The sequence below is a fragment of the Lutra lutra genome, chromosome 14, assembly GCF_902655055.1.
Source record: "Lutra lutra chromosome 14, mLutLut1.2, whole genome shotgun sequence".
In the NCBI taxonomy this organism is placed as follows: domain Eukaryota; kingdom Metazoa; phylum Chordata; class Mammalia; order Carnivora; family Mustelidae; genus Lutra; species Lutra lutra.
The window spans coordinates 87028797-87052207 of NC_062291.1; the positions used below are offsets into that span (position 1 = coordinate 87028797).

Consider the following 23411-nt stretch of genomic DNA (forward strand, 5'->3'; position numbering starts at 1 on the left):
TGACCCTTCTTCTGACAGGTACTTTCTTCGGCCCACACAACGGTGGAGACTAGACTTGTCCTTGGCATGTGGCTGTCAGGCAGGGCAGTGCTTGGGTCTTCGGAAATTCTCCTCCTCGGCTCCTCCCCTTTCTTCACGGGGCTGCTGGGCAGTGAGGTGCAGGGACGTCAGGAGAGACAGACCCAGCCAGCCCCCTCTCCTTCTGCACCTAGTGCGTGCCGTGCGGGGTTCCCACCTGTGAAAGGGAAGTGAAAGTGACGAGCCTCATGGTGGTTTCAGCTGACATCATTGGCCGGAAGCTGCCAGGGCTTGGGGACAGAAGCAACCCCGCCCTCACACCGGCGGAGAGCAGCCAGGCAGGTGCAGAGCTCTGTGGACGCAGCCCGAGGCCCAGAGTCAGCCCCTGGTGGTGCGTGGGCAAGGGTGCTGTGTGCGTTTTAAGGAGGGTCTGATCTTCTCCAGTTTCATTTCACAACAAAGGTGCCCTTGGCTCCGCTCGTGAAACCCAGGCACTGGCCTTTCCCGTCAAACCCTTCTGGGTCTGCGTCTACACTCTGTCCTGACTCACTCAATCTTCGTGACTTTGGGAGTGTTCCCCTCTGCTCGGTGCCAACTGATAACTGGGAAATCTATTTTCCAGAAAGTCTGACCCTGAGAAAGGCAGCCCAGTATTTCCACTCTACTTTTTGCTGGGCTTCTCCCGTGCCAAGTTTTTGTTGGACCAGTCGGCAAATGAAGAGAATGGTATTCTAGGGGGGTTACGCTGCATTTCTTCTTTGTTTTTTCCTAGTTAGATCTATTGATGTATTTTTTGCATCCAATAAGGTCCACGGTCTGCGGTACAGGTCCATGAGAGTTCACACATCCGTCCAGTCCTGACCACATCCCCCCAAGGCCTCCTCTTTCCCATCTGTCATCAGCCTCTCTCCTCACCCATCACTTGGAGACTACTGATTCTGTCTTCATGTTCTCCCTTTCCAGAACCGCGTGTCAGTGGAATCTAGGTACTGTTTGGAGCCCTGCTTCCTTAGCTTTGCAAAACGTGCTTGGGTTTCACCCTCGTGATGGATTCTCCACTGGCTCCTTCCTTCTCAGTGGTGACTAGTGTAGCATGGGGATGGCCCACGACACCCTTATGCATCCATTTGGGCTGTTTCCTGCTTGACGTGCTTACAGATAAGACCTCCGTGAATTTCACATACTGGTTTTATCTGAATGTGTATTTTCATTTCTCTCAGGTAAACCTCTGTAAGTGGGATTTTGGGTGACATGGTAAGAGTATGGTTAACTTTGTAAGAAACTGCCATCCACTTCTTTTTATTACAATATGTGTGCAAAATTGTATGTAAATATCCAAATATCTAAAAAGTCAGACATAAATTTCTCTGTAATCGATAAGCTGATTTATCCCTTAAGCATCAACTGTGGGGAAGGCTAACGAAGGCTTGATCGTCATCCAAGTTTTATCTTGGGGCTGTGTTTTGGTTCCTCTTTCTCTCATCATCCCTAAGACCCTCGGTTTGCTTCGAGCTGAGCTTCTCTTTTGGTCCTGGGCAGGGACAGACGAGCCTAGCTGCCCCCTCCCCCCGCCCCACCACACCAACAGCCCAGGATTCCAGGAAATCATGAGCAAGACTTTCCCTCTAAATGAGACTTTAGCTGCACCCTGTGAGTCCTGGCTTGCTGTGGTTTCATTCTTACTCTGCAAAATATTTTATTAAATTTCTCATGCAGTTTCTTCCTGGCCCATGGGTTATTCATGAGTGTGTGACTTAATTCCCACCCCTTCATAAATTTACTAAATTTCCTGCTGTTATTGATTTCCAATTTTAGTCTATCACAGTTGGAAAACATATTTGCATGATTTGATTCCTTATCAACTGTTAGGGCTTCTCTTATGCCCTGGCAATTCTCTGTCTAGGAAAATCTTCCAAGTGGGCTTGAGAGTTAACAAATTTCCTTGGATCAATGTTTTTCCACTTGCTATATGCCCGTAGGACAGTTTCCGGAGACTTTAAATGGTTGTTTCAGAAAACGACCTCCCACACTGTGATTGTCGTACCGGGGAAAGCTTTTTCTGTTCCCCCAAACTCAGTTTTTATCATTGTTTGCCCTAAGATCTTTCACGCCTTCCTATTCACTGTGGACATTTGAGCTTCTACTAGACTTTGTTTCCAAGTCTCTGACTCTCTAGAAGCATGAGCTTGCCCCACCGTGCCCTCTCTGTGGGCTCACACCGTTGTATGCCTTGGAGTCAGTCCTACCTCCTGGTTGACAAGGAAAGCCCCAGTGTGCCTGAGGCTGTGCAGCGAGGTCCTCCTACCACACTCCCTCTGTCTTATGTGAGTTATCCTTGAACTGCTATCCAAGAGCCTGGCATAGTCGCAAGAACATAGGGTTGGATGACAAGTAGGTAACTGGGTCCTACTCCCAGCTCTTTCCTCTAAATCTGGGGGCCATGTGCCCATGTCAGATTGCCTATTTCCAGTCCATCCCTTCCTGTGAGATCCTCTCTTCCCATCCCTTAGTGTTACCTCCTACCCATGGCTTAGTTTTCTTTCATTGTCCTCTTTTCTGATTAATCTGTTTATAGATTTTCTAAAAAATTAAGGTGTGTGCCTGTTTTTGTTTGTGGGAATGTATGCCTTCTTTTTATTTATCTTTTGTGTAAAAGCAGTTCACCTCCTCAACCAGAAAGGTCAGTGAAGGTATATGCCTTGTCTGATTTACCCCCAAGCCCCTAGTTCCCAGGGTGGCACCTGGTACTAGTCACACAAAGCACGGTAGTCAAATGAATGAATGAGCTAATTAATTACAAGTTGCATGAACATGGCAGCTGGGTGTTGGCAGGAGTGACGAGGGGACTTCAAGTTTCCTGTTGAGAATGCCTACAATTTAGACAGATTAATTAGTGATACAGACCCTAAAATATCAGGAACTCCTCAGAAGAAAGGACTCTAAAATATCAATCATCAAGTCCTGTTCTAGGACAGGCAGTCTTAGTGACCTGGGGGATGGAGATTGTGCTGCGATTAGGGAGACAGGGCCTGGAGGTGACCCTGATTCATGTATAGTCTCTCCCTTCTTGAGCTGTGCTGGAAGCCTTTGAGACCATGGGATGAAGGTGCAGTGAACCTTTCTAAAGTTGTCAAAGATTTTGCTTCAGCACCTAACACTGGCCCCCAGGATACTTGACCCAGAGAAAAGCCACAATGAGACCCCAGCACCACCTCTTTTGGTCTGTCCAGGGAGTAGCCCCGGTGAAAGACCTGTGCAACCAACGGTCAGTACCACGCTGGCCTGGCGTCCGTGCAGAAGTTAGTGCAGCCTCTGCGAACGGGGTCTGCCTGAGTGTTGAGACCCCTATGGGCAGGATGGCACCAAGAAGGGCCCACACTGGTCTGGGGTCACTGTGTTGTCAGGGCCCCAGGCTCCTTGGAGACCCCCAGCCCAGGGAGGTTCCTCCACATTCCTACCTTGGATACCATGAACCAGGTGTCCTGGGAGCTGGCCTTGCCCTCCTTGGACGTGATGGGTGAATGACACCCCAGGCTTTGCCAGCAACCCCATGGCTACTTTTAGACTGGAGAAAAGTGAGCAAATCCATCAGAAACCTTCTCAGAGCTCTCCCCCCATTGTGCATGTGAACCCAGAGGCACAGGCGATGTGATTTATGGTCCAGATCAAATATGGACCTAAAAGCTTTCCATGGAGAAAGGACATTTTCGATCAATGACAGTGCACCTGCGGCACCATAAAAATACTGTCTCTCTGAACCGTTGAGACTTTTCATCAAAATGGCACAATTGATTTGATTTTTCTCTCCTGTAGAAGCTATATCTCTGCCTTCCTGATTTTTTGCTATATTCAACATCATTTTTTCCTGTTTCATTGTTGGGATGGCAGCTCCTTGGGCTCTGGCTCAGGGGGACGCTTACTGAATCAGGCCTTGCGTTTCATCTTCCGGTGGAATTAACCCTCCCTAGACATGTTACGTGGAGCTGGACATCACCCTTGATTCATTCAACTTATACATATGGGGGTGGTGGACAGGGCTGGGCCCCTCACCTGACCCTCGGCTCTGTCCGAACCCTCCAGGTCCCCTCATTATCCCAGGACCTGGCGGACTCAAGGTTCTCAACAGGTGACTCACGAGATGAAGAAGTCTGTGACCAGATGCACAAAGACATCGGAGGGAGGAGCCCCGTCCATGACCGAGACCTGAGTGCACAGACGTGTACTCAGGTTGGGGGACGTGGAGCAGAGCAAGGGACTTGGCAGAAAGCCTTGACGGGATGTCTGTGAAAGCACCACAAGGAACAACGGAGCCTCCTCATCATGCTGCTGAATTGAGGAGGAAGTTCTGAGCCTGGTGATCACAACAAAGAAAATGTTCCAAACTCTGGCCCCAAAATGGTACATAAGATCTTTCTACCTGCCTGCCTCCTCCCCGGCACACACACACACAGAAGCCACCAACATCCTGAAGGACACCTTCCATCCGGTCTCTAAACAGCACGAAGAAAGCAGGAGGTCAGCCCGGGGCTGGACCGCGTTCCTGCTGGCCCATGGGCCGGGGCTGGCTCAGACGCGTCTTCGTCCTTGGGAGTCCCGCAGACAATTGGCTCGCGGCAAATACAGAGGAGACACGCGGCTCATCCGGATTCTCCGAGGCCCAGCTGCATTTATCAAACTATCTCCAAGCTTCCCGTTCTTTGCAAAGGAAGGAAAACAAAGCCATTTGAGACGGACCGCACACCTCCCGTCCGCACCCTCTTGGTGCTGTACTGTTCACCTGCATGAACTCCCACACCAGCTCTGCGATGTTGCACTTCACAGAGAGGCAGTGGAGCTCAGAGCAGTCGGGGTTTACGGCCGGGAGGAGGCTGAGATGGGGTGGGCTTGGGGCCCACCCTTGAGTCTGCTGCAAGTAAACGGACGCCCCCCCCTCGCTCTGAGCTCTGGGACTCCGTGGCGGAGAGAAGAGTTCTTCCACAGAGATGCAGGAGAAGGATGGAGGGAGCCCCAGAGAGTGGGATCCCATGAGAGGGCACCTGGCTGATTTAGAACATTCTGGAACTTTTGGTACTGCTCAGTTCTGGACCACCTCTAGGTGACCTAATCCTGTTTCTAGGACAGGAAGTCTGGTTGCCTGCCTCAAAATCTGATAGGAAAAGAAGAGCTTCGCAGTACTAACCATCCCCAAACAGCTTCCTGTGCCGGGGAGACCCTCAGACAGGCTTCCGCTTCTGGGCTGGTTTCACAACGGTTTCTCTTCCAGCAGCATGCACGTTTCCGAAAGCAATTTCTACACCCACATCAAAACCCAGACTTGACTCGTTTCAGGACAAGCTGAAGCAGAAGCAAACCAGGAGGCTTTGCTCCTGAGAAACACCTGAGTGACAGCCATGCCTTCACGGACCCTCCATCCTGAGAATGAATGAGAGCACGGACGTGCGTTTCTCTGGTGCAGAGGACACAGTGGACGGGGACTCCTTCCTAATTTTTGTTAACTTTTTAAGTAAATAGACTCCTCTGTAAAGCGGTTTCAGAGTCACAGACAAACCTGAGCCCATCACAGAGCCCCACCACGTACCATGTGCCCAGGTCTCCCTTCACTGACATCTCGAGTTGCTACGATGCATTTGTAACAACCAATGCAAACATGTCAAAAATTCATTATTGACTAACATTTATTCAGATTCCCCAATTTTTTGCCTGATGTTTGCCTTCTGTGACTCCATAACCGTCTTCGTGATCGTGTTTGACCTTGGCAATCTTAAGGAGTGCCGCCACGGTGTTTTTGGCGTGCCCCTCTATTAGAATCTGTGTGGTGTTTGCACGATGGGACTAGGGTGATGGGTCTGGGGAGAGACCATGGAGACACCGTGTCACTTTCATCACAGCTTCTTCAGGGCACAGACCCTGAGTGATCCACGACTGTCGACTGTCGCTGTTGCCTGCGCCCCTGGCTGGGCTTGGGTCTGTCAGTCTTCCCACTGTAAGGTCACCTCTCCCTCTTTCCGCACTCTGCTGTCTGGGAGGAAGTCATCATGGGCAGCCTGCACTTAAGGAGCAGTGGGTGGGGGAGCTGGGTATAGGAGAAGACTGCCTGATGACAGGGCAGAGGCAGGTTTGCATGTGCTGGGCTGGAAGGCCGTGGGGAGGCCACCAGCTGGCCCCTGGCAGCCACCAGGAGTGGCAGGAGGCTGTCGTGCAGGAGGCTGCCCAGAAGGAGTGGCCCTACCACAGCGTGGTCTCAGCCCCGTGGTAGAGATTTCAGATTTCCGGCCTCCAGAACCGTGAGAGAATGCATTTCTCTGTTCCAAGCCACCAAGTCTGTGGTCATTTGCTCCAAGGCCACTGAAAACTGTTAATCACTTATTTACATTGGGACAAACACATGGATATTTATTTTGTATCATGGGCTCTGATCGGATACTATTTAGTTTTCCTGCTTCGATGATTCCAGCATTGGACACGGAGACCGCTTTCGCTTGGTGCCCGGGCCCTTTGGCCAACCCATGGTCTTAGTCCGGTCAGGCTGCTCTAACGGGATGGCCATCTGCCGGGGTCGGCCACGTGCCGGGCAGCTCGAACGGCAGACACTTGTTTCCCACCGTGCTGGAGGCTGGGAGCCAGGACACAAATCCAGCATCCGATGGCGAGCCCCCTCCCTGGCTCACAGAGGGTCGTCTTGTTGTATCTTCAAGGGCAGAAAGTGCCCCACGGTCCCTTCTCTAAGGGCACTAATCCCATCGCAAGGGCTCTGCCCTCGACCTCATCACTTCCCAGACCCACCCCCCCCCCCGATACTTCTGTACTGAGGCATTTGAACACATGGATTCAGGGGCACAGAAGCATTTGGTCCCTAACACCAACCACTGTGGAATTTTCCCGAAACCCTCCTTACATTGGGTGCTACGAGTCACCTCAGGCAGGTCCCACAGAATCATCCATTTCTCCGAGGAGCTCCGGTTCCTTTTAATGGATTATGTCATTGGAGACAAACACAGGCCCCGGGTGTGTTCGCTGCTCCTGGAACGTCATTTCTTTGCGGGCGTCCAGCTGACGGAGCGAGGACCCAGATGTGTGCACACTCACGTGTACACAGCTGCAAAGACTGCGCACATCCGCATCCGTATGAGACTGAACGCGTGTTCCTACTGATGTCGGGAGGCTGGTCCGTTACCTCACCGCCCATCCTGGCCCTGCCCTTGCTTATCTGGAAGTTTCCTCCTCACAGAAGAAGCCAGGCTCCCGCCACCATCATTGATTTACTCAATTGTTCAATCCCACCAGGCACGGGGAACATCGCCGGGACTGTCAGTGGGCGTCCTTGGGGACACCAGCCTCCAGGTAGGGCACAGAGTTGATGTCCAAGGTCTCACAGATCCACTCACCCCCGAGTCCTTTACGTCCACACTTCCCTGCCCACCTCCAGGGAGCTCGTTTCCTGCTCGTGCAACACAGGTAGATGCTCTTGTCCATCCGTGCTCCTGCCCGGGACCCCTGCCTCATGGTATTAACTTGCTCACATTAAGGGCACTCTTTGTTCTGTGAAGTTCTGACTTTGACCCGTGTACCTATTCCAGCATCATATAGAATATTTCACTGCCCTCAAAGTCCGTGTTTCACTCAGTCTGCTCCCTTTCCCGAAACTCTACCACTGACACCTTTTCTTATCTCTGTAGTTTTGTCTTTTCCCAAAGGTCGTGTAATTGGAGTGGTACAGCAGGTAGCCTTCTCTTACTGACTTCCTTCACTCAGCAACATGCACCTAGATTTCCTCCCTGTCCTTTTCTGTGGTTTGATAGCTCATCTATTTTATCTGTGAATGACACCCCATTGTCCAGACGGACGTGATGGGCTCATCCACTCTCCTGTTGAAGGTACATCTTGAACTGCTTCTGTTTTTTAACAATTATGAATTAAGGTGCTATAAACATTCACATTCCTAATTCGTCTGTTTTTTTTTTTATAGACATAAACTCTCAAATTAATGGGCTATAAGTACCTAAAATCATGATTACCATATTGTTTAGTAAGATGGTGTTTATTAGCTTGTGGGGAACGGCTCCAGCACCTTCCAGAGTGACTTGTGGAGCTTTCCACATGCCCACCAGGGACAGATGACTTCCCGGTGCTCTGCTTCCTTGACTACACTGGATGTTGTCCGTTTGGGATGTCGGACGTTCCGGGTTTGGTGAAACCTCACTGCTGCTGTGACTTGTAATACCCAGGGCGGTGATGGGAGCATCTGTTTACCTGTGTACTTTCCATCTGCATTTCTGCTTGGTGACCTGTCTGTATAGACCTTTCCCCCGTGACTGGGTTGTTTCCTTATTGTTGAATTTTTAGAGGTCTTTGTGTATTTTGGATCCCAGTCCCTCATTAGATTGAGGTCGCAAATATTTTCTCCCAGTCTGTGGCTTGTCTCATTATCTTAACAGTGTCTTTCAAAGAACAGAATTTTTACATTTTAATAACATCTGACTTAATTGTTTACTTTTGCAAGTCGTGCTTTTGGTGTTGTCTAAAAACTCACAGCTACACCCAAGGTCACATGCATTTTCTTAGATGTCTTACTCCGTATTTTACAGCAGTGCCCTTTATATCTATGTCTACCATGCGTTTTGAGTTAATTTTTGTAAAGCCACAAGGTCTATGTCTACATTCATTTTTTTAAAATATTTTATTTATTTGACAGAGAGCATGCGAGCACAAGCAGGGGAGCAGCAGGCAGAGGGAGAGGCAGGCTCTCCGCAGAGCAGGCATCCTGATGTGGGGCTCGATCCCAGGACCCCGAGATCATGAGCTGTGCCGAAGGCTGACACCTAACACCACCTGAGCCCCCCAGGCGCCCCTAGATTCTTTTTTGACATTTGGTCCAGCACGGCTTGTTGAGAAGAGTACGCTTTGTTGAATCGTCTTCTCTGTCACAGACCAGCCGACTGCGTGCGTGTGGGTTTGTTTCTGGGCTTTCCGTCCCATCCGTCGACCCATCTCTGCTTCTCACCACGCTGTCTTCGTTAGTCTTGCCGGACTCCTTCCCGTTTCCTTCTTCCTCTGCGTCGTGTTGACCAGTGTTGATCTTTTAACTTCTCGCGAACACGGTAGAGCCCGTTTGTCAATACCCACGAACAACAGGCCGGTGTCCGAGGGAGACTGGGCTTGATCGGGAGATTGCTTGGGGAAGAACGGACTCCACAGCCGTCCTGGGCCCTCGCATCCATGAACGAGCGGTCGTCTCCACTTACTTCATCGTCTCTGACTTTGTTCCTCTGACTTTGTTTGTCTGCATACGAATGCTGTACACTTGGTTAACACGATTCACTTTTTGTGGGGTTTGCAACTGCACACCACCTTCGTAGGACTCTCAGGGGTGGTCGCCCAGTGTCCCCCCGCCCCGCCCCCACTGCATCCTGGCTGAGACGTCAACACCCTGTTCAACTGTCCCCACCGGTAGGGCATTCTCTTCTGCCCTCAGCTCCTGGTTCCACCCCCGGGGGCGCATATCTCATGAAGATGTACTTACTTTTGCTTATTTGTTCATTTAAATGATGCCTTGGGCTTTTGGGAAGAGTGACTTTGCCAAGTCCATTGTCATGCCCCAATGGCCGCATCAGACCTGATGCAGAGTGTGGGTTCACTGTGCCCTCTGCCAATCTCAAGAGCCTCTAGGAACTCCTGCTCCCTGTCTTAGGCCCCTGTGGGGGCCTCTAGTAGAGCTGCTAAGAATGTCACCTGCGCTCACGGCCTGCCTGCAGCTGTCTTCGGAGAAAACGCCCCTTCCGTGACGGCGTCTTGCAGATGCTTCTCTGGGCGATTCTAGTCCAGGACCATGCAGAGAAGGGACTCCTGGGGTACTCAGGCAGCTTCCGGCTTTGCGTTGCGTTGCAGAGGCTATCGGTTAAAGGAAGGGTGGCAATGTCACCTTGACAAGAGAATCCTGCATGTCAGGGCCGCTCTGCAAAGCCAAGGCCATGTCCCCAGATGCTCCACTGAAAGGCACACGTGTCGCTTGCCAGGAGAAGCGCCAAAGACTGGCAGGGCCACCGGAGCTGCACGGTTATGGGCTGGACTCAGCCCCCTTGAGCTACCCCTGGCCATGTGTCTCCTTCCTCCTGCTGCTCCCCAAATGGGAATGCTGGGTTGTGACATCTTATATCACATGATAAGTGCTGTACTTAATGGCAAAGTTTTTTCTCTGAAAATTATTGCTAAAAGCTATGTATGTCACAGGCAGATTCTATGTAAAACTGCCTAAACCATTAGACCATTGGGTTTTCAGTAAAAGCAACGATTTTCAACTCTAACTCCCTTCAGAGAGAGCCATCATTTCCATAAAGAAAAAAAAAATATCCCACAGTGCTTAAGGGCATCCCTCCTTAATGCCTTTAGTTTTAAGTAGACACGTTTCTTGCCCCCTCCCTTGATGGTGAGAGTGTAGGAAAATGAGCCAGTATTAGTGACGCAGTGCCTGGAAGTCGGGATGAAGTTGACTGAGTTCTTAGGAAACACAGTTCCATCCGCAACACCATTGTCAGTAAGTGAACTCAGGCTTCCGAAACTTTCAATATCATAAAAGCCTCTAACGTGGCCCCTAAGTAGCCGTTCCCTGAGGAAGTCTACACTTGAGATGGGATGTGGGCTCCAGAAAGTCCCATGGAAAATCTAGCTACTCTGCATGGTGCGCGAAGGGGCGCGTGCATCTCCCTCCAGACGCGCAGTGGAGAGCAGGGTCAGGGGGTGCAGACTCCAGGCAACCCGCTCGGATGGTTACCGTTTTCCGTGTAGAGCGAGGGAGGCCGGTAAGGACATCTCCCATTGGCTGGTCGGTCAGGGGAGGTGTTTCCATCGGCGGGCTTGGAGGAAGGCTTCCAGGCTTGCGAGGCTCCGGGCGTCCCACGGTGCGCAGGTGACGTGACACCTGGGATTCAGATAAGCAGAACCTCAGAAGCGCGTTAGTAACGTCTGATTTTAAAATTGCTTGTTGAGTTCGGAAGGCTGAGGTCGTGATAACTTGTTCCGTGGCACCAGGCGTCCTGACACCAGAGCATGGCAGCTCTGATGGACACAGGCATGAGGTCAGCATCGGGGTGGACACGCCCGGTAGGCGTGGTTCCTGGAGGGACAGCAGGATGCCGTAGACATTGCTCAGGGGACAGCAGAAGGACTGAGCCAAGAAAAGGGTAGGTGTGCCCCGGCATGTCCCCTCCACGGTGCCCTGAGCAGAGGGCTTGCTTCTTAAAGTCGTTTAGCCCTGGTGTTAGCGACGGCCTCATTCCAGCTGTTCGGGACATGGCATCCGCCAACAGCTGCGGTATTGGCAGAAACATCGGGACAGAAAGTCTGCACTAAAAGAGCATGGGGACAAGCATCCCAACACCTGATGGTCCCACACCTGGACCAAGTCTGCTGCTCTCAGTGTTGTCCTGCGAAATCCCTGGGGCAGACAGGGGGCAACCACCTGCGGAATATAGATTGACAAGACAACGTTTCTGAACAAATCCTGGGATACGGAGAGCCCGGTCCGCTCATTCCCACACTCATCGCCTCCCCTCGCGCAAATGCTCTCCGTGGAAACCGCTCTCAGAGTCTGCCCTGGCAGAGACAGACCTCGTGACTCTGTTACTTGCTGGACACGCCTTGGTGTGGGGGTCACATCTCCAGCGGCTTCTGACTGCATGTGACAAAGACCGATGATGAGTGAGCGGCATGAGGACTTGTGAGAGCGAACCACTGCCCTGGTTGCTCGCCGTTTCCACAACTCATGCTTCCAGGCCCAGCGGGGCGGCCATCCTGAGCGAGGGGCACTTGCTGAAACCTCTTGGGCGGGATTTGGTCATGGAGGGCAGCACTGGGGTTGGGTGTCTGGGGAGCTGCGTGCTGTGAGGCGGAGACCCCTCCAGGATGGCGTTCACCCCATCTCCCGCAGCTGCTCGTTGCTGGCACCCCTGCGGGCCCTGGGGAGATCGAGGGCAGGGCCCTGCCAGCTGCTTCTTTTCTGGAAGATGCTCTGAGGTCTCAGCCCCACCTCAAGCTGCTTTCCTTCCTCCCCTCACCCAGAAGCTACACTGGGATTCACTCTTCTCGGTTCCTGCTCTCTCCCTCCTTACGGGTCTGCTAACCAACCTGGACACGGAAACATGTAACTCGCGTGACCGCTGGCAGACGTGCAGGGGAGATAAGCCAGAGACGGATCTCTTGCATGCGAGACGGGAGCGCGAGGGACAGCGAGGTCTGGGAAGCCGTCTGCGGCGGGCGACCCCCACGCTCGGATTGTAAGAAGGAGACAAGAGCACGTCCGGTCACTCCACGAGGAAACGTCTAGGGAACGAGCTGCCTTTCCAGAGGCAGATCCCCCAAGCCCGGGCTGGGCAGCGTCAGGCAGACGCCGGCCCACTGGACACAGGAGCGTGGCGTATGCTCCTGGTCCAATGACACGCTTGGTAGTTGTCATTCTGGTACGTTTTGTCCCTTTACGGTGGCCACGGAGCTGATTGTACCTTCCGATGTCCGGGATATTTCTGGTACTTTCCCTTGGGCTCTGCCTCTGATCCCTGAAACACGAAAGTGCTCAGTGCAGTTGGTCCCAAGTCCCGCCCTGACCAAGCACTTCCGAATGTCACCTCCTCAGCCCACGACTTGTTAGTCAGCTCCAGCAGGGTCTGGTGCTGCGGGAAGTGTCCCCAGAATTTCACGGACTCAGCTCAAGAGAGACGGGCCTGGTTGGCTCATGCTTCATGCAGCACGGGCCGGGGGGCAGGTCTTTCTTACTCACTCAGGGCCTGAGGCCTCACCGTGCACGTGGTGCTGGTCACTCCAGCTGTGGAAGGGGCCCGAGGAAGTCCCACTGCCCCTCTTCTATGCCTCATCCTTCACGACCACCGGCCAGAATGCGTCCCACGTCCCGCCAGCTGAAAGGCAACTGCGAGGATGCGGCGGCTCCTGGACGGTGTTTGGAGAACGTGAACGTCTCTGTTACTCCTGGCCTGAGTGGTTCCTGCAAGGGAAGGTAATTATTCCTCTACTCTTGGCCGATGAATGTTTCTCCTTCACTTCAGAATTGTTCTTCGTACCAATTGCAGGTCTTGGTGGGGTGGTTCCCAGACAGGAGAGATGTGCGTGTGTTTCCAGTCACCTCGATCGGCTTGTTCCTGCCTTAAAGTCCCCAGGACTTGCAGTCAGGGAGGCGGCCAAGTCGCCTTCAATTGCGACATAATGGCACAGGGTTATTTCCCCAAATGAGGTTTCTCCTGGAGCAGCAGCGTCTGAGAGAGAAACAGGAGATCCACGGACCTGGAGTCTTGAAGGGAATTTGAGGGATGAGCTATTTGGAGACGTGAGAACAGGACTAAGGAAAGCAGCAAGAAATTTTGAGGCCCCCGGGATTTGGAAAACGTAGGAACGCGTTAGTTCTTCTGGGTCGGAGGGGAATGGAAGAAGATGCTCTTCCTTACCACAGCTCGGTGCTACTGAAGCCGTGGACGACAGAGCCTGGTCACTGCGGTGCAGCACAGGGTCTCAGTCACGTGATGTCGCTTCTCCTTCCCCTCACCGGGCAGCGTGAGGAGCGGGGGAGGGGGGGTGGGTGCCTGGAAGTTGGTCCTTGGCGTGACCTTGGAGCGTCAGCTGCTCCTACGGTCACTGTCACGTCATGGCGGCTGGCGTGTGCAGGCTCTAGGTCCGTGCCGGATGCCGTGTGTCCAGGCGGGAAGCCTGTGCGGCCGGGCCACAAGAGGAAACACGCACTCAGTCTTTGTCGTCTCGGGATCCTGGCACTGAACTCAGAAAGCGTTTGGGGTCTCTGGAGGTAAGAGTGTCTTTCATGTGCGAGGGCGATGCCTGGGGTCTGACGCTTCTGGACGGGAGCGGGGTGGGAGCTGGTGGTCAGCAGAACCGGTGTGAGTGTTGGCATGCCCAGCCCCCGGCAAGGGGACGTGGCTGCAGAGCGAGTTGATCACGGATGGCCAGTGACTCCATCAGTCACCGTGTGGTAACGGAACCTCTTTTTTTTTTTTTTTTAAGATTTTACTTACTTATTTGACAGACAGAGATCACAATTAGGCACAGAGGCAGGCAGAGAGAGAGGGGGAGGCAGGCTCCCCATTGAGCAGAGAAGGCCAATGTGGGGCTCGATCCCGGGACCCTGAGATCATGACCTGAGCCAAAGCAGAGGCTTAACCCACAGAGACCCCCAGGCGCCTGTAATGGAGCCTCTTTAATGCCTCTGAACAATGGCATCTGGAGAGTTTCCAGGCTGGTGAACACACGGACGCAGCGGGAAGTACGTGCGCCCTGGCCGTGGGGGACGTGGGAGGCCCGCACGCCCTCGCCCTGTGCCTCTCTTCCCCTCGACTCTTCCTGAAGTGTGTCCCTTCTAATGAACTGGTCACAGCAAGTCAAGTGCTTTCAGAGTCTGTGAGATGTTCTAGAAGATGATGGCATCTGAGGAGGGGAGAGTGGGAACCCTCGGCTCTGCGGCTGAGTGGGCGCCCCAGACACGTGGGGGCCGTCCTGTGGGGCCGAACATCTGTGGAGTCTCACACCAACGTCGCGACCTCGGTGTCAGAGCTGAACTGAATCGTAAGAGCTCCTGTCGGCGTCCGCAGAGTTGAAGACGCGGCTGTTGGTGTGGGAAACCCCATGTGCCTGACGTCAGAGGTGTCGCGAGTGAAAGCAGGCCTCCGCTCCCCCTGCACATGCTCTCCTGAGGTCGCGGGAGGGCAGGGTGGGGGCGGGACACATGGGAGCCCGGGTGTGGGCTCGGCCCCCAGTGGGCACCTTCCCCAGAGTCGGACGCGCAGCCTCAGCTCTGGAGGTCTGGGAGAGGAGCACCAGGACCCCGTGTAGATGCTGCGGGAGGACACGGGGATCCAGACCCGGAGGTGAGCCCCGCACATAGCCCGGCTGGCCTGGCGGTCGTTCTCATTCAGTCACGACATTCCCTAACATGGGACCCGGGGTGACTCATTTTTGAAATGTAATAAATACCATGAAAGTTTTGAAGGATGTTTTGGCAACGGGTGGCAAACGTGTCCGTCCAGTGTTCCTCCCTCTAGGGATGGGCTGGATTGGGTGGAGGCAGGACCTCGGGGGCGGGGGGGGGTGCTCTGGGTTAGGAAGCTGGTGCTTCCTGCACGAGGAGAAGCTGCTGGGTGGGTTCCTGGACCTCGGCCAGGGGCTGATTGTGATCTACCCGAAGGACACTTGCAGCTGGTGGCCAGAGGCCACGGAGGGGACGGATTAGGCAGGGCAGCCCTGGGGCGAACAAGGAGCAAGTGGGAAAAACGGGGAAATTGGTGGGGGATGAGCTGCTTTACCCGCAAGCACGCTCACAACTCCGGGGCCTGCGAGAGACAGAAGGGACTCAGGACACACGCTTCCGTGCTGGGTAGCCCCGGGCTCCTGCAGGACAGCCCGCAGACCCTGGAGTGCAGACCTCTGGCCCAGCCCAGCCTCCCGCCGCCCTCGGAGGGGCCTGGGCAGAGAGGCTGTCCCTACACATGGCGCGGGAAGGCGTGACCCCGCAGGGCTCAGGGCCTCGGAAGGGAGGTGGGCGCTCCGGCCCAGGAACCCTGCATCCCACCGAATGCCACTAGAACACGGTCGATTTCTCTGCAGAGGCCGGTCGAGGATGCGCACCCGGCTGATAACGGTTTTAAAACACGAACTTTAAAAATATGAGTTGCTGGATTCTCTACAGTTAATCTGTAAGTAAGGTTTTCTAGGCATAAAAATAATGCTCCTACTCTCACCACAATTTAATTTTACTTACGGCACGTTCGTAATTCCCAGGCATCTTTACAGTGTTACTTTTACAAGTCTGCATTCGCTTTTACTGCTCTGTGTGTGAAACTGCTTTGAAGATGGAGAGCTCCATAGGAGAGCTAAGTATTATTGTTTTTTCTTTAGAAAAGAAACGTCTAATATGCTCACTTGAGGTGTGGAGACCCGGAGACCCCCACGGTGAAGGAGGGCCTGCATGGGGGTCAGCCACTCCGTCGAGGCCAAGCAGGGTGGAAAGGAGGCAGGATGTCGTCTGAGGTCTAGGTGTCTGGGGACCTCTGTGGGTCCCCACGTGCAACCCTGGGCTTTTGACTGCAGGCGTCTAGCAGTCGACCCTCTTGCTCTAAAATGCACATTTCTCCATGGACAGCCCAGAAGATGCTTCCTCTGGGTGTGGGGACCTCACAAGGGAGCACAGTCTAAACCACATCTCGGGGGCCCGTAGGGTGAGGGTAGGGGGAGTCACACCAGACCCAGGGACAAAACCTCGACAGTATGAAGACTCGTCTCAACTCACCGGTTGTCTCTAAGTGAACCCAGCACCACTTAGCAGAAGACATGGCCTGGGAGGCTCCACGCAGGATAGAATCGGTTCTCACACCCGTGGATGTCATGGCAGTGGCCGCCTCTCTCCCCAGATGGCCTCGCAGTGTGCACCCCTCAGGGGGATAGATGCACCCCACGTGGACCCCAGAACATGGCGGATCTGATATGGCACGGGGCTGTCTGGGTGGGAGTTATTCTAATTCAGCCATAATCTCTTCTAGGGATTCATTCTGAAATCTAGTGGAACACACGGGCGTGTGAATAACTTTCTGGTAACTAATACGAGTATTAACTGTAGGAACCCATGGTGCATCAGATTGGGTGACAGATACAGGGAGGGGCCCTTAGACAAGCCCAAGGTGGCGCCAAGGTCACGGGCTTGGGGCGATGAGGGCAGTAATGCAAGCAGGGAGACTGGGAGGAGAAAGACTGTGGAGTCCAGGTCAGCGTGGACACGCATGTCCTGTCATTGGGACACGGAGAGAGCATATGGGGGTTGTGGTGCTGGGGCTCCCATGGGGTCCATGAGTTTTCAGTGGGATTGGGATATCCTGAGATGGGAAGTGAAGGGAGTCTAGAAAAGCACTGTTTGCATGGGAGGGGATGGGAGAGGATGGGAGGAGATGGGAGGGGGTCCTGCGCAGACCATAGCATGCTCCCCGTGGTGGGCACTGCGCGACTCAGGGTGGAAGACGTCATTACCAGGGACGGATGGCCTCGCTGCCCAGACCGGGTCAGTGATGGAAACATTATTGTCACATGAGCCCAGACTCCAGGGGCTGACCCCCCACCTGCTCAGATTACAATCACTGTACAGTCACTGAGCCACTGTACTGTGGCTCAGAGGCAGCCTGGGGCCTCCCCCTTCTCCCCGAGAAGTGAGCTGGAACATTCCAGACCCTGGTGCCCGCATGCCTGGTTCTCAGCGTTGGAGTGTAAATGGGCAGGAGGGTGGTGTTGTGTGCAGAGGGGGTTCGGCACAGGCAGACCTCGTATAGCCTCTCTCTGTCCTCACTGGCTGGTGTGCACAGGGGGATCTTGTGGCCCAGGCCTTGAGAGCACGGGTTAGACCGTGGCTTGAGCAGGAGGGAAGCCCTGTGGTGTTAGTCTCCAGGGTGTGGACGTGCTCGTAACTGCACCGAGCCTCTCCGGCTAATGCACAAAGACATTCGAGCGCTCTGGCCTGGAGAAGAACTGCTGAGTAAACAGCAGGTCCCGAGCGCAAGAGCCCCCAATCTGGGGAAGGCCGCTCTTCCTCAGTTCTCCGGGAGTCGGGCACCCACGGGGCCAGACCCTGAAGGGGCACATCGTGGGCAACGTCTAGTGAGAAGGGTGTAACTTTGGGGTGTCGGAGGTGGCAACTGCAGGCAGAGGTGTTGTGAGGGGGAGGAGACCCAGCAGCTTGTTAGGATGCAAGAGACAACTTCAGTCGACACGACCGCAGCAGGGCAGGGCGGCTCCAGGAGGACTGAGCCCGACTCCAAACACAGGAAACACAGCTGGGGACTGGCAGTGGGACCAGAGCGGGGTCTGGTCAGTGGGTGGAAAACACCTGGGAGGGGCTATCAGGGTGGGGAGGGCCTCGTAGAACCAACCTGGCGGGACTCTTGCTGGGGACAGACCAAGGGCATCAAGCCTGGGGACGAGGAGCCATTGGATGGCGAAGGGGAGCGGACAGCCGGAGTGGCCCCCGCTGAACCGACTCAGCAGGATTCTTGCAGGTCTATGCAGGCCAAGGACAGGTCCAAGGACAAGGCCCAGCTGGAGAGAGGGCTCCAGGAACGTTCAAAGTTTGGTCCGGGACAGAGTCTTTGCCACGAAGAAGCCCACACGGAGGTGCTGTGCGGCCGCCGTGTCCCAGGAGCCTGTGGCCGTCTTGCCGGCAGACCCCGAACCTCCACGGGGACCCGTCCAGTCGGCGGACAGATGCTCGCTGGCAGGACGGATCACTGTTTGCCGCGCGGGGCGCCCAGCCTCCAGGAAGATGGCTTCTAGTTGCGCTGCCTCATTTGTGATGTGATTGAAATATGAAACTAATTTTCTTAGCACACATAGCCTCGATATATTGATATTAACGATAAAAACAAATCCCTGTCACAAGCCAAACAAGCAGATGGTTGTGAGCACTTTAGGAAGATGAAGAGTCACTTAGCATGTGACGGTTCAGATCAGCGCCAGGCCCGTAGGCGTGGGAGGCAGCTCATGGCTGCTTCTCTGCTCGCTGCCCGCCTTCTGCTGGAGGCCCCGGAGCTGCGTCCTTGCTCACCTTCCCTCTGCGTCCCGGGGCCGTGGTCTCAGACCTGTGCGGGCATTTGTGTCTCCTGGGGGCTCGTTAAGCCCCACATTGCTGTCCACACTCCCCTGTCTCTGATGTGTTGCTCTGGGGTGGACCCTGGAATTTGGTTTTCTAACACACACACACACACACAGACACACATGTACACACACATAGACGTACACACACACGTACACATACAGACAGACACACATATACACACACGTACACACAGACACACATAGACGTACTCAGACACGCAGGCACACATAGACTGAATTTTATATGGACTTTCAGGGGTTTGTGAATTTCCTACAGCCCAGGGTAACAGCCCGCGATGTCTCAGCTGTAAGCCCACAGGGCAGATGTGGACAGGCTTCTGGAAGAGACGCGCACTACTAATTGGGGAGGGACTTTACCTTGAAGCTCTCCCATGTACGGGGCAGATAAGAAGAGAAGTGGCTTGTTTGTGGCTGGTGTCCCCTGGCAGTGTAGACCATGAGAACTGGGACTGGGACCCACAGGTGGAGTGGAACAGGTTCCCAGCCATGAGGTCCGCGTGTCCTGAGGCGGGTGTCCGTGGGGGGCTTGTAGGCAGGGTGGCTACACAGCCGCCTCTTGCTTCCTCCCGACAGGGAGCGTGGAGCTGTCCTCCAGCACAGTGGGACCCTCCAAAGCCCCGCGGACGCCCTCCCCTGCCCGGACTGGCTGTCCCGTCCAGTGCCTCCCTGCTCGTCCAAGCTCCTGCCTGCACCAGATGTGCCTCCTCCTTGGAAACCAGAGTGAGGAGGACTACCCCTTCCACGTCCCCAGCCTGCTGCTTTGGGGCCCTTCCCTGTTCTCTCCTCTGGGCTTGGGGACGGCTACCCGGGGACAGTAACAGAGATGCTGAGTGTGTGCAGCCCTCCTGTCTCGTCCGCCTGCTGAGAGCAGCCTTGCTATCTCTGGGCCTAAGGAAAACAAACAACAGCTTTTTTATTCCACGGTTCTGAGATAAAACCGCGCCTCTGCCAATTACCGTCTGCGCGGCTGTGGACAGGTTCCTCATCCCGTCTGAGCCTGTCTCCCCGTATGCGCGTGGGGGACGAGGCTCTCTCGGAGCGTTCCTGGGAGCATTTGCTAAAATGCAAAGTCGATCACTGACCTCGATGCCTGGCACCCAGTAGGCGCTCACTGCGTGGCCTCTTCCCTGCCCTACCACCCCGCTCTCCGTGCTGGGAATAAAAGGAGACAGCTTCGTCATCGGCCGCAGCATACGGAGGCCGTGAGACTCAGCATAAAGCTGTCAGACGAGGCGCGTACTGTAGCTCAAATTAAAATATCTCTGTTCGCTTGCGTCTTCGTGCCGAAGGCATACTTGGTTGACATATGTCTGCGGCACAACATTTGCAAGTAGAATGACACTTTAAAAAACTTTTCAATAAATATTTTGTGGTTTTGGTTACTGCACAGGATAGATGACTCCCACTCTCTCCTGTCTGAGCGGCACCAGTTATCATCAGGACAGTTTGCACTAAGTGTTTCATTACACCCCACAAGCCTTCCACGGATGATGGATGGTCTTCCTTTCATTTCAAGCAGGTAAAAGGATCCCATAGGCCTCAGAGTAGCTTTGGGCCAGGAGGGAGACAATGAGGCCGAGAGGCTGATGGCCTTAAAGGTTAATCTAACGGCCACCATGTGTTGGGCACTGTGTGGCACTGGGGTCAGGATGGGGGCAAAGGAGACAGTCCCTGGCTTCCAGATGCTCACAGCTGGTGTCAAAGACGCCCCCGAGGTCATTAATGGAGAACAGTGGGCTTGTGATGACCCAGATTGGAGCCCCTCTGGGCACTCTACTTTCCAGGGCTGTGATTAGTGGCAGACAGCCCGGCCCCATGACTGTGCTTCATGGGAACACATGCCGTTCCAGCCCCTCCAGGACCACTGCTGATGGTGAGAGCGGGAGGGCAGGGTTTGGTCACAGAAGCAGGATGCTAGCCGTGGCAAGAGCAGATACACAAAAGGACTGGGCCCTCCACGGCATGGCCAAGGTAGGGAGATTGCTCAAGGCTGCGACTCTGTGTCTGGTTTGGACCCTAAGTCCCTTTCGATCCTCAGGCCAGCAGTTTGGAAGGAAAGGTGGACAGATGGGACAAGCAGGGACGAATGAGAATCCATTAGGAAGAACTGCCCCCCCAGCCTCCAAGACACAGGACCCAGAGGGGAAGCTTGGGCCCTGGAGCTGCTCACATGCACTCCAGACCTAAACCAGCTGCGGAAGAGGGCCCCTGGGACCGGAGCAGGGGTGGGCCAGGCACTTGCCACACCGGCACCCCGAGACAGCCTCCAGAGGCTGACACGGCGGCCTCGCTCTGCCTGCACGGCCTGGTGTGAATTTCTCCTGTGGCCATCCTCCCCCAACAAGCAGAGAAGGCATCGTAGAACGCAGTCAGCAGCCATTCGAGGGGACAAGTCCTGGTCAAACACCAGAAACTTCCAAATACAGCTGGGAGTTTACGCCGTTGAAACGGCTTGGAGAATGACTTGAAAACGAGGCAAAGGACCTTGGAATGTTTCATACTGATTCACCAATTAATTGCACGATTGTAAATCCAGGTTAAGGAAATAATTCTAAATAAAGAAAAACATAACTGTTTTATCGGCATCCAGTAATGGAAGAACACTTAAACACACGAACGAGTGACACCGCCCACTGAACGGGACAGGACGCAGAGAAAAGGTCTATAGCGCGCAGCCATAGGAGCACGAACGCTTGTCACAGACTGAGGTCGCGCCCGCACGCGCACCGTAGCTCAGTGAGGTCTGAGCAGGGCTCCGCGGGAGAGAAATGACAGAAAGGAGAAAGGTGCTTTCTGGTTCCAAAATGGTAACAGCGGACGCTGATCCCTGTCCGTGCGCACGCCTCCGAGTTCCCCTGCGTGTAGGGGAGCTCCGCAGCCCCCACGCCAGCAGGACGGGCCACCACGCGCGTGTCCACTACCTGGTGAGTGTGGAGATAACCGCCCGCATCCTGGAGTCCTCCCGGAGCGCGCTCAGAGCCCGGCGGACTCTGCTCGGAAGGGAGGGGAAGCCAGCAAGAGCGGCCCCACCGAGCGGAGCGGTACTCGCGGGCCTAAGCACCGGCCATCACGGGAGCCAAAGAGAGGAGCTGGAGGGCGGCTGTGTGGGGCACGAGCACCAGGCCTGGGAGCGCCCAGTCCTCCGGAGAGGGCGATGACTCGGGACGAGGACACACGCGCCGACGAGCAGTGAGGTGACGAGGTGTGTGCTGAGGAGGGAAAACAAGCCAAAGATAGGCATCGTGTTAGAAATGGGGAGATCCCCCAACCCCAACCTCTGCACCTTCTGGAAAGAAGAACATCGTGGATTAGAAGCTGTGGGTCTCCTCAGACTTGGAGAAGCAGGCGTCCTGCCCCAAGAAAGCCCTGGAGGCCCCAGAGCCTTCCTCTCCCCCAGCCCCAGCCTCCTGTGAGCCTCACACGCGCTCGGCCAGAGACTGGACGCGCCACGCGGAGGGGAAAGGAGTGGCCGGCCGGCCTCAGAGGGACTTCTCTCCGAATGCAGACACGCGAGCCCAGGAAAACCCGGACGCGGCTCAGCCCGGATGAGTTACTCCCGCAGGAGCGTAGGGTGAGGACAAAGCACACGGCCAGGCAGAATCTCAGGAACTCAGAAGACAAACAGGCAGAACCCAGAGACGCGTGAAAGGGGAGTTGACTTAACGTGAGGTGGCATCAGAGCGGAGACGCGAGCCGCCTGCCCAAGGTGGAGACAAAGCCAGAAAGCGCCCAAGAGGGGGTGCGTTTGCTTTAAGAGGTAATAAATAAGGGGTAGTAGGCAAAGTCTTTGGAAATCGACAAGAACAGGAATGAAAATGAGCAGGAAAAAGAGAAAATGTCGTAGGAGTAAAACAGCGACAATGGTCAAGCAGACATGGGGTCACAATGGACATCCCAGCGGGTCCTCAGATGGACGATGGTGGAGGCATTCGCTGATCACGGTGCCACACCACCAGGAATGAGTGACACCCTTGTCACACAGATCTTCCTTCTGGAGGTGTTTTTAAAAATTATTTACTTATTTATTTGAGAGAGAGAGAATAAGACTGAGAGAATGAGCATCATTGGGGGCCGAATAGAAGCAGAGGGACAAGCAGACTCAGTGCTGTGCACGGAGCCCGAGGCGGGGCTCGATCCCACGACCCTAAGATTGTGACCTGAGCCAAAACCAAGAGTCGGGTGCCTCACTGACGGAGCTAACCAAGGGGCCCGTGTTTCTAAACTCTTAAAACAATTCCCTGGGGAAAGAAATACAATACTTGGTGGGAGAACTGGGAAACGAAGATAATAAAATCAGTGTGTCGGAGCATCTGGACAGGGAAGAGTGACTAGAAGAAAATTCATTGTCTTCCATTTGAATAATAAAAAAGAACAAAAAAACATTGGAAATGGAATGACAAAGTTTGCCAAAAGAGGGAAGTAATAAAGATAAAATTATAAATTAATAAAGTAAAAAGTGTAGAATTTATCAATAAAAATCCTAGTTCTTTGAGGAAAGTAACAGATAAATCTACCCGATAACCTAATTTAAAAAAAGACAAAGTGAAGACACGTGGAGGAAGACAGGCAGAGCTCAGTGCCGGGGCGCGGGGAGCCTGCTGGCTTTGCTGGCCGGGGCGCGGCTTCCTGACCCTTCTCCACACCCAACACGCCAGCAGCCGCAGGCCCCTGCCTGGGCTTGGCAGGAACAGAATGAACTGCTTCTGGTCACGTGAGACAGGAGGCTGTTTTCC

The 23411-nt window shown here is 54.3% G+C and overlaps 1 long non-coding RNA gene across 1 annotated transcript; it reads right to left on the reverse strand.

Moving 5' to 3' along the window:
- Positions 1-113: 113 nt before the first annotated feature.
- On the reverse strand, positions 114-22686 carry LOC125085197 (uncharacterized). Its single transcript, XR_007122804.1, has 3 exons — positions 22532-22686; positions 14008-14012; positions 114-127 (listed from the first exon to the last, which is right to left on the reverse strand). It is a non-coding gene; the product is annotated as an uncharacterized LOC125085197 (long non-coding RNA).
- Positions 22687-23411: the final 725 nt, after the last annotated feature.